The sequence below is a fragment of the Microtus ochrogaster genome, chromosome 10 (genome assembly GCF_000317375.1).
Source record: "Microtus ochrogaster isolate Prairie Vole_2 chromosome 10, MicOch1.0, whole genome shotgun sequence".
Classification (NCBI taxonomy): Eukaryota; Metazoa; Chordata; class Mammalia; order Rodentia; family Cricetidae; genus Microtus; species Microtus ochrogaster.
Genome location: NC_022016.1, coordinates 82,970,600 through 82,980,986, shown reverse-complemented (window position 1 = coordinate 82,980,986; position 10,387 = coordinate 82,970,600). Strand labels below are relative to the sequence as shown.

General features: G+C 51.1%; 1 protein-coding gene across 2 annotated transcripts in view; it reads right to left on the bottom strand.

Moving 5' to 3' along the window:
* Positions 1–10,387, bottom strand: part of Spsb1 (splA/ryanodine receptor domain and SOCS box containing 1) — a 101,710-nt gene that overhangs the window by 51,720 nt on the left and 39,603 nt on the right. The window lies entirely within an intron of this gene.

Here is a 10,387-nt window from a genome sequence, read left to right as displayed (position 1 = left end):
AGGCTACCTACCTGTGTACTATGTCTTAAAAATCAACGTGGACACTTAGAGCAGGCAAACTGTGCCTCATAAAACACACCACAGTTAAGACCTGAGAACCACGGCTTGCACTACGTCCTACTGCATATACTGGGCCCTGTGAGACGGTGGCATGTGCTAACAGCATGCGCTGTGCACATTATAAAATATTCAGAAAGACAGCAGGGAGCCAGCTACACCAACAGGAAGTCTGATCCTCCTGAAGGGTCATGAGTCTCAACTCACTGACACGCTTAGGAGAGAGAAATAGAGCCCTGGTTTCTACCAGGTCTAAGTACAGCTGCTTCACCTGGCTGGAGGGGAAGGACAGACGGCTCAGTACCAAAGAGAAAGTTCTTTTTCCTCCGGTTACTCTAAACCCACCTTCTCAGGAAGAAATAGACATAGCACCCTATGCACCCTCAAATCACGCCAGGTGAAGTCATGTGTCACACCTGACACCCAGCAACTTGCAGAAACCACAGGGCACTGCCTGCCTGGCCCTGGTATCGTTTGTGTCTATTGATTCCTGCCAGGTTCCTGGAAGCATTTCAGACAGAAGACAGAGACAGAGAAGGGGGGAGAAGGCTTCTCAGAGTCGGCTTCTCTGCGGATGGACTCCAAATCCATGCTGAACAGTGCAAACTACCACTCAAAAAAAAAAAAAAAAAAGAATTCATCTTGTAGAGACCCCTAAACTGCTCAAGTACCCCCCCCCTCCAGTTCAAATGGCCCCAAGACTCTGTAGGTGTCCAAAAACACAGGTTCAGGGGATGCTAGGTGTAAACCTCCAAGGCCCCAGAGCCCTTCTGATCTTTCAGAACCCCAGTGCTATTCCAGAACCTGATGGCCTTCCTAGAAGGATGACCATGCCTGCTGAAGAAGGGAGTGAGCAGGAGTCCTGGACACTGGTGTCAGGGCAGGGGACTAAAGGTATCTGTGGCTGCCAGTCTCCGAGGTGAACATCTGACCGTAATGCAAACCTCAGCTGTGGCAAGACCATTACAGGGAAGACAGAGAGCCAGTCATACGGGCTCGGCTCAGACGCGACCTCCGGGTTAGCTCTGTCTGGGCATCTCCCTTGGTGCAGACACCAGGACGGCCTGGACAGAGAAGGCATTCAGGAGACAGTGGTTGAATGATGAAGGAATTTTTAAAGGGGGGGGGGGTTCATTTTATCTTGAGCTTTGCAGACAGTCCTGAAAGCAGGTTGGTGGCAGGAAGGCTGGCTTTGAGGGACCTTAGAGGGCAAATGGTGTGTGTGTGTGTGGGGGGGGGGGGTGATCATAGGAGTCAACACATAGGACAGAACAATGATCATCACTCTGAGGAAAGTCTTTTCAAAGGAACCCTGACACACATATATAACCTATAGGTAATTACCATAAACTGATCACTGCTGCATGTCTTTAGGAAGCTCTCCCCTCCCCCATTTCCATGTATCCCAGACAAACACAGCCAACCGTTCTTGTGAGCCCTAAAATCGCCCAACTGAGGGGAGCTTGGGATCCGGAAAGCATGTGAAGGTCTCCCTCCTTTGCAGAGGACTCAAGCGACATGACTCCATTTCTGCGGGCTTTCTGCCTGTCTCCAGGGCTCATTCAGAAACCCCTGAAGGGTTTCACAGAGCAAAGGACAGGTAGGGCTCACTCCTCACAAAGTCTAGCACTCGCTGACTCCTGTGTTAATTTTGGGTCTGCAGGCTTTCTGTGATCCCCTAAGCGACGAACCCCTCTGACAGCTGGTTTCCTCTGTGGCCGCCCACAACAGCTGCAGGAGCATCTTATCATCACAGACCCCACAAGAGAAGGACTTGAGGCAAGAGTGACACCACACAGCTAGACACCTACGCCTTGGTCGGCGGACGGCACCGCTGCCAAGGGGGCGTTGATGACCTGACTCGGGAAGTCAGCCAGTTGGAAGGAGCGGGGATTTGAATTTGGGTCTTCTGAGAGACACTGTCCAGGATCCCCACTTGCTATGTTTTATTTTGTATGCAAGGTAAAACAGGCAAGTTGAGAAAGAAAAAAAAAACTCCATCAATCAACACATCTCAGGAACAACTTGAGGTGAGATGGTGAAAGATGGGTACAAGAGCACCCACAAACGACCTGAGCCTGACAGAGAATGGCACCTTGCTATACAGTAATGCAGCCGCTTCTAAGACTTCTCCATGAGGGCCAGCTTCCCTGCGCCAACCAAGAAAACTCCCCAGCCTGGCAGGACCCTCCTCATGGGCACATGTGTCTGGGCTCCACATATTCCTGGGGTCCACAGCTCAGGGAACATCTCTGTACTTCGCTCTTCTCATCCATAAACAGGGCAGCAGTATCTACCTCCCAGGGCCATTGGAGGGAGGCAAGCAGAGAGCCCGGCAGAGGCACCTGACAAAGATTCCAACTTCTAGCAGAACCATCTCTAGAGAAGCTGGGACTTCAGACAGCCCACACTGAACGCCAGACTGAGTAGGGAAAGAATGCAAGAAGCTGTCAGGAAGAAACGGAAAGAGGATGGTGAAGCCGTCCGCACGCCAGTCTCTGCGTTTCCCAGCGGCTGTGAGGTGTGCACTTTTGCTCGTCAAATGCCCTACTGCTCATGAGAGGTGCAAATTCACACGGGCCCAGAAGCAGCAGAGCTGAGTGACCGTGGGCTACAAAATCTGAAACCACCAGCCCCAAACCCATCTGTCTTTTTCTGGGTTGTTTCTCACACATAGTTGTCACAGCAACCAAAAGCCAGTTGATGAACAGGAAGGTCTCAGGGTCGGGGATCGGTGCTAAGCAGCAGTGATGCAAACAGGGTCTGGTAGCAGCAGGAGAGACCCAAGGAGGGGCCAGGAAGCCCTAACACAGGGAAGAGCAAGGGTACCCCCAAGTATGTGGGTCATGAGGACAGGTCATTGGTGACCTCTGCTGAGTAGGTCTATTAACAAGGGTGCTGGATCAGGCTTAGGGGGGTTAGGACGGTAAAGGAAGTTAGGAGGCAGAGGCCAGAGTGTTGACCACAGTCCAGAGACCTTTGAATGGAGGCAGGGCCATGACTGATGTTATTCCTCTCGTTCCAGGACCAGGCTGGAGAGGCGCTTAAAGGCCAAGAAGTCAGAGCCATATCTCTCTGGCACCCACACTTGTGGACCACAAAGCCACCTTCCCCCTGGCTGGATACTTAGCCCAGCTGGTAGAGTACTGGTCCAGCATACACAAAGACTTGGGTTCTATTTCTACATCATACAAACTGAGCATACCTGTAACTCCAGCACCCTGGAAGCTGAGGCTGGAGGATCACAAGTTCCAGGTCAATCTAAGCTAAAACAAGACTCTGTCTCAAAAACCCAGGGGCTGAAAGTGTGGCTCAGTGGTAGAACTTTTCCCCAGCACGCACAAGGCTCTGGGTTCAATCCCCAAGACTGGAAAAATAAATGTTAAGATGGTCGATTTTAGAGTTTTCTCTCAAAATTTTAAAAATGGAAACAGAAGCATAAAACCATAAACAGAAAGGTTTTCCAGAGGGTTCTTGGACACTCTGATACTCATCTTAGAGGCCCTGACACACATCAGGTAGCAAGTACCTGCTGATGTTCCAGGGTGGTCACTCCCCAGACATGGAGTACCAAGTAGGAGCACCAGGAGGGAACACCCAGCCTGAGAAGCCACCACAGGTCTGCCCAGTTCTGGAAGAAGATGCCCAACACGGCTCCATCTCCCCATGGCATCTCACCTCATGTCATGCAATCTGTTTGCAGAGAAACCTCCTTACAAAGAAGCTCCGGTTCCTAGCTGCTAGTCCAGGCCTCTCTCTAACCCCAAGTCTTCCTGTCTATGTGGACAGGTCTACTTGGGCCATGTTCACCAGGACAGGATAAAAAGGCCTCCGTGGAACCTAGTCTCTAGACCTTGCTCTAGGCTCTGGATCCGCTATGACCTAATTAGCTGGGTTTCTCGGAAACACCCATAGCTCTTCAGCCTTCTTTAACATTCCATGTCCAATGAGCTCCCAAAGTCTGCCCACTGTACCCCAGAAGTGCTGCCAGCTCACCTCCCAACTGGCAGGTCTGGGGTAGACAGCTACCTCCCGACCTTCCAGCTCCAACCTCCTCACCAGACGCCGTGTGTGTTCGTTCGTGTGTGCGTGCACTTTCATGGATGTATGTGTGCATGCATGCATGTCTGTGCATGCAGAGCGCATGCAGAGCTAGCGGTCAACCTCACATGTCATTCCTCAGGAGCTGCCAGCCCCTTTCACCAGGCAGAAACAAACCATGAATGCATGTTACATACATAATTCCCAAGCGTCAGTCTCTCTGTTTCCCATGCAGCGTTCTTCTCTGGCACCACGGCTACTCTAGGACATCATTGGGCAATAGGAAAGAAGTTGGCCAGTTATCTTCAAAACAAGTCATCCCTGTCCACTCGAACACTAGCATCCCCTTTACTGAGGTCATCTTTTAGGGGCCGTTTACTTGGACACTACATGTCTTCCGTCTACTCAGACACACATTTGAGGCCTTCAGCACCGCGCAGGTTCATAGAAATACCTTCTGCTGGATCATAGACTGCTCCCATGTACATATCCATCGTGATGGCTTAGGGCGGTCTAATAACACCAGCTCATATGCGTAGCTCCGATCAAATGACAAAGTGGTGGCCCATGGTCAAAGGTTGCCTTTCCAGTAAGACCCAGCAGCATGCCAAGGGAGGCTCAAAAGGAGAGTAGTTATTTGGGGATAGCAGCTGGGCCATGCTCCAAAATCCCAAACACTTGTGCAGTGATTCACATGTGGAGCTGCCAAGGGCTCCAAATAGCATCCTTATCTACCACCACACCTCAAGGATCGCTGGAGCTTCTGGATCATGCAGGCCAAACACAAAAGCAGTTGGTAGGGGAGCCTGGATCTGTTGCAAAGCCTTCTCCCAGTCCGGTCCCGCTCAAATCCAGCAGCTTGAAGAGTCCCTCAATAGATGGGCCAGAGTAACACACCCAACGGAGGAATGTACTATCTCCAAAGTCTAAAACGTCTGCTTGCTAGCATTATGCTCCTTTCTGGGTTGGAGACAGGGCCAGACACAACAACTTATTCTTTGCCTAGGAAGGGGTGTTCCGGCATGCCTCAAACCACTAACTCATACAAACTTCACTGATGCAAAGGGCCCCTAAACTTCAGTAGGTCTTATTTCCAACTTCTGTCATGAAGCTGTCTTACCAGTAATCCAGGGTGGTTTTCACCTCTTGCTCTGTCAATCCAATCAGCATCATATTATCAACACCATTACCAGGTGGGATGTATGGTAGAAGGGAAAGGTAAGCAGGACTGTCCCCGGGAATGAAACTGTGCCACAGCACAGGGGAGCTGACTGCCCCTCAGGTGGAACCATGCATTGTATTACTGGCCTTGCCCACTGAAAGGTCTGGAAGGTCTTATGGACTGGTCTGGAGAAAAAGGCATTTGCCAGGTCAATAGCTATATACCAGGTACCAGATGTGTGCATTTGCTTAAACAAGAAGGTCACATCTGTAATGGCAGCTGAGCTGGAGTGGACACTTGGTCCAGTTAATGGTGGGCAGTATTATTCTCTGAGACCCATGTGTGTTTTGCATAGGCAGCATGTCCTTTGTTGAGTTGAATGGGGATCTGGGTGGAGAGACCGTCACCCTTGGCATCTCTCAAACCCTTGATGGGGGTGCTCATCTCTGAAATCCCCGTAAAGGGGATGGCATTGCTTCCAATGTATGATCTCCCTGGGCGGGCACATATCTAAAGGATTCCATTTGACTTTGGTCACCATAGCAGGCCCTGACTCTGCAGGTCAGAGAGTCAATGTGATGATTCTGCCAGCTGCTATACTTTCTGCTCCAATTACATTCTGGGGTTGGGAAAAAAATAACCACAGGATATGTTCAGGGACCCACAGCACCCTCCGAGTTGGATCTAAACTGAAAATCCATGAATCACATGACTTCCATCAGCCCCTGTCGGAAGGGAGGACCACAATGACAATTCCAGTCTCCTGGACTCAAGTTAGCTCACGGCAACATCCAGGAGGCCCGGGGTACTCTGTTCCTTTCTCCCAGTGCACAGTCATCCTGCTCAAAGGGCCTCCGGGAGGCCTGGCCAAAAGATTAACAGTGTAAGCTTTCGCGAGTGATACTGGGTGTACTCAGGTAGGCCTGGCCTCCCTGTCATTGAGCTCAGGGCCTGAAAACTGGTTCAAGCTGGAAACGAGTGGAGGAGCCACGCTTCCGTTGATATGATTTGGGCCTGTCTTCAGTTCACCCACCCCAGAGGCTTTCTGCTTGCACGGTCAAGAATGCAGCAGGCTTCCCATCTATTTCACTTCTAGGAACATGGTGATTAACTCGCCAGCCCCATAAGTCTGCATGAGCCAGACGCTTGTGATTGCTGCTCTGCCCGCCTCCATTACCATAATTACTGATTACACCCACCTGGGCTTTGGAGGCTGCGAGCCACCACTCGGCCTCCTTCTGCCCCATCCAATTACTCCCACTGATCTCAGAGTTCTCAGGGTTCCACGTAAGGCCTGAGAAGAGCAACCAGCACTTCAGGAGTGGTGGATCTCTTCTCCCGAATCCATTTCCAAGAGTACTGGTGGGAAGTTCATCTTTTGGACCGTCCCAGGATGGGCGGTGAGGTTTAAGTGGGAGATCTGCCTGCCCCTCTGGAATTCCAATCTTTCCAGCTGCCGACTCTTTCCTCCATTAAACCCAGGGAGATATGGCATCTCCTTTCCAACACAGACTGCCAGCTTTTCATGTTTCAGCCAGCCAGTCAACCTGTTCGCGTCCTTCACAACTCTCAGAACTGCAATAATATATGAAAACTCTCAGCACCAATCAGTTCAGCAGACCCAACTCTGTGCCCCCTGCCACCATGGCCCCATACCCACAAAGTCCGTCCCCATAGACTTGTGGGTTCTTTCCAGCCAACATAAGTTGTTCTGGAGGGCAGGTCACCTTGCACAGGTAAGGTGACCCAAAGGGCAAGAGCCTTTGCTCCTTAGGGATGGGGTGAGAAGCAGACACAGATGTTCACAAGACAGGGGTGCTATGATACTTAGTTTGCCTGGTCAACTTAATGGGATTTAGACTCACCTAGGAGACGCTCCTCTGGGTGTGCTGTGAGGGTATTTCAAAAGAGGTATAGTTGAGGCGGGAAACCCACCTTGAGTGTGAGTGGCAATGTCTGGGATGCTCCTGGGCTGAAGAAATACGAGAAAGCGAGCTGAGTCCCAGCACCGTCTTTGCCTGTTTTCTGACTGTGACCACCACAGGACCAGACACCTCAGGCTTCTGTGCCACACCTTCCCCAAAATGACGAAATAACCCTTTCTTTAAGCTGCTTTTGTCCGGTATTCTGTCTTAGCAACAAGAAAGGTAACTCAGAAAGCTGTAACTTTACCCACCAAGGTGGCCCAAAACATAGCCAGAAGCTTCAGGTAACCTGGTAAGCAGGGTTCACAGTGAGGGGCAGACTGGAGACCTTGTCACGGGCAGGGCTCTCCAACCTTGAGTCGCTGGAGTCCCACTCTGCTGTCCTTTTCTGAGTGTGAGGTCACATCCCAATCTCCTCCACACTTAGCCCCGCTGGCCCAGAGCTCCCCTTCTTTTCCCGGACGTTGCATGGAGGAAGCAGAGGCCCCCAGACCCCCTCCATCCAAGGACGGCACTGCCAGCTGAAGCTTGGGTTGAGGTCTGGTCCAGAATTTGTTGACAAATCATTTCTCTTACCCTGACACCCGAGCCCGCCATGACCCCCGGCACCAGCATTGCACAAGGTCTGGGCCTCCACAGCAGGCAGAGCTGGCTGTGCCTCGGCGGCTTCTCTTGCCCAACTCTTCAGGGAGGCCGAGGGAGCCTAAGCCGATGTGGTTTGCCTCATGACCCTCAGACTCATTCTTTTTAATATTAGGCAACGCACAGAACATTTACAAGGCTAAATAAGCAAGATGCTGCCCAGAGGCTCTGAAGAGTGGCACCAAGCTGGAGGCCCTGACTGGCTGCGCAAGTCCTCTTGACCGGAATATACATAAGTGTCAACGCCACCTTCACACTGACCCAAATCTTACCCTCATAAGGAGTGACACGCTGTCTTAGAAAACCGATTCTCCCCCTTAAGTTTGTCTTAAAAGGTAGCTACAGGTAAACTGACAACATAGTTCTGCTTCAGAACATCCCAACAAGTATGTATACATGCACGTGCTCAAACGGGCATCCATGTAGGTGCCTGTGTTGGTCCTTGAAACTGGTGAGGGAATGTGGGGACCTATTCAGTATATTCTCCTTTCCACTGATGCATGCTTGGATTTTTTTATTTTTATAACAACAAAAAAAATCATTAAAAAAAATTAACAAGGCGTCAAGATGTTTCAGCAGACAAGGCTAGCTACACAGGCTTGACAGCCTGAGTTTGATCCCCAGCACCTACATAATGTAGAGAGAAGAGATTCTCCAAGGTTGTCCTCTGACCTCTGCGCGCACACACACACACACACACATACACACACACACACCATATACACATAAACATGCAATAATAAAAACTGTAAAAGTTAACACAAACTTGCTGAGGGGACAGGAAAGGCAGAAGAGGGAGACGCCATTCTGGTGACTAAAGTCTGGACTGGAATTTTGACTTCACTATTCAACGGCAAACAGATCTTGACTACGTAACCTGCCAGCTGGGGCAAAGAGGGATGGAAGGAGGGAGAGCCCACAGTCCAGGGCTCCTGGGAAGTGTAGACAAGTTAACGTTGTCAAAGGCTTCAGTCAGAGTACCAGGACATCGCTCAAGCCACTGCCAACCAAGAGTAAGACAAAGGCTCGTATCAGAGCCCTGGCAGCATGGGCATCACTCAGACTCTCCGGTGGAGAGGATGCCAATGGGGGAAAGGGGTGCACGGAAAGCCCTAGAAGTCAGACAGCCATGTGCTCTGTGCTCACTGACCTGGCCTGCAGTGAATGCAGGGTCTGTGCACTTACACCTAGACAGACTGAGGCACACCTGTCACATGTTTCACACCCATAACACGAGGATGAATCAATTCACGCATACCGGCCACACCCTGTTTCCGAAAGGGAGTGGTGTGAAATTCCTAGACTAAACTTGGAACCCGGTGAGAAGCAAAGACTTGGCTAAAGTGAAGATGCCTCTGCCGGCAAGCTCCATCCGCCCAGGAAGGAGAAGATGGCAGGTTCTCCAAGGGTGCACCCACCTCCTAGGAGCAAGGAGAGTTCAACATCTATGCTGATTCCGAGGGGCCCAGTCTCACGCAGTAGCCGTGAGGAACCCATTGAAGGGTGTGTCCACCCTGGCTGGCACAACCTCACACTCAGGGAGCCTCATTTACCCCCTAAGTGACCTCACCCAGGGCCCCAGGCAAGAACACTCCTTCCTGAGGCTTCTCCCCAGGGCTTGGTCTGGCTGATTTAAGTGGGATCTAGGCTAAGTCAGAAAAAGACTTGTAAAGTTTCTGGATTCAGCAACTCCACACCTCCCATCCAGATAACCTCCATCTACTGGAAGAGCTCCCTGCAGAAATGGTTCAAATGATCTAATCCAGTTCATCACTCCGCAGCTGCCTGGCCTATATGACCTCAGTGCCGGGGACACTAACCAACAACAGCCAGGACAGGACTTGGAGCTTGGTCCATAGCCCTTTGGGTAAGCCACCCAACCTCTCCACTGGGCTTCTACTGGGAAAGGGCTGGTCTAGCTGGATATTCTCTAAGTGATGTAGTGTTTTTCCCCAACTCCATGATTCCTTCTGTCTGTGCCACTAATGTTGGCGTAATGATTTCTACCTCCCAGGGATGGAAGTTAGAAAAGCCGTCTACTCTCCTCAGATCTAACAAATACGAAGAAAGCTAACTCCCTCCAGGCCATCCTACCTCAGTGTGTACACACACACACACACACACACACACACACACACACATCTTCAAGGACACCAAGCCTTCGCATGGGGGACAGCACTGTTCCTATAAACACCTGTTAGAACTCAGCTCATGAGCAGCTTCTGATGCTCCTAACTAGAGTATTTAATTAAATATTACTCACTCAGGAAGCAGCCTCTGCCAGCTCACCACCACACTGCACAGTTTGCTTTCAGAGAAAAAGAGAGGAAGAGAGAAAGAAGAGCCAGAGCCCTGGTCAGATGGCACTCACAGGGGCTTCCCTGGATGGGTGCCAGCTAACGCTCCAGCAATACCCCACTTACCAGAACCAAACAAGCAAGGGGGTCACACTCCACAGCCTGGAGAGCCAATGGCCAGACCCACTGGTTACCCCAGATGGCACACACGAGCGCGCGCGCGCACACGCGCACACACACACACACACACACGGCACATGCTC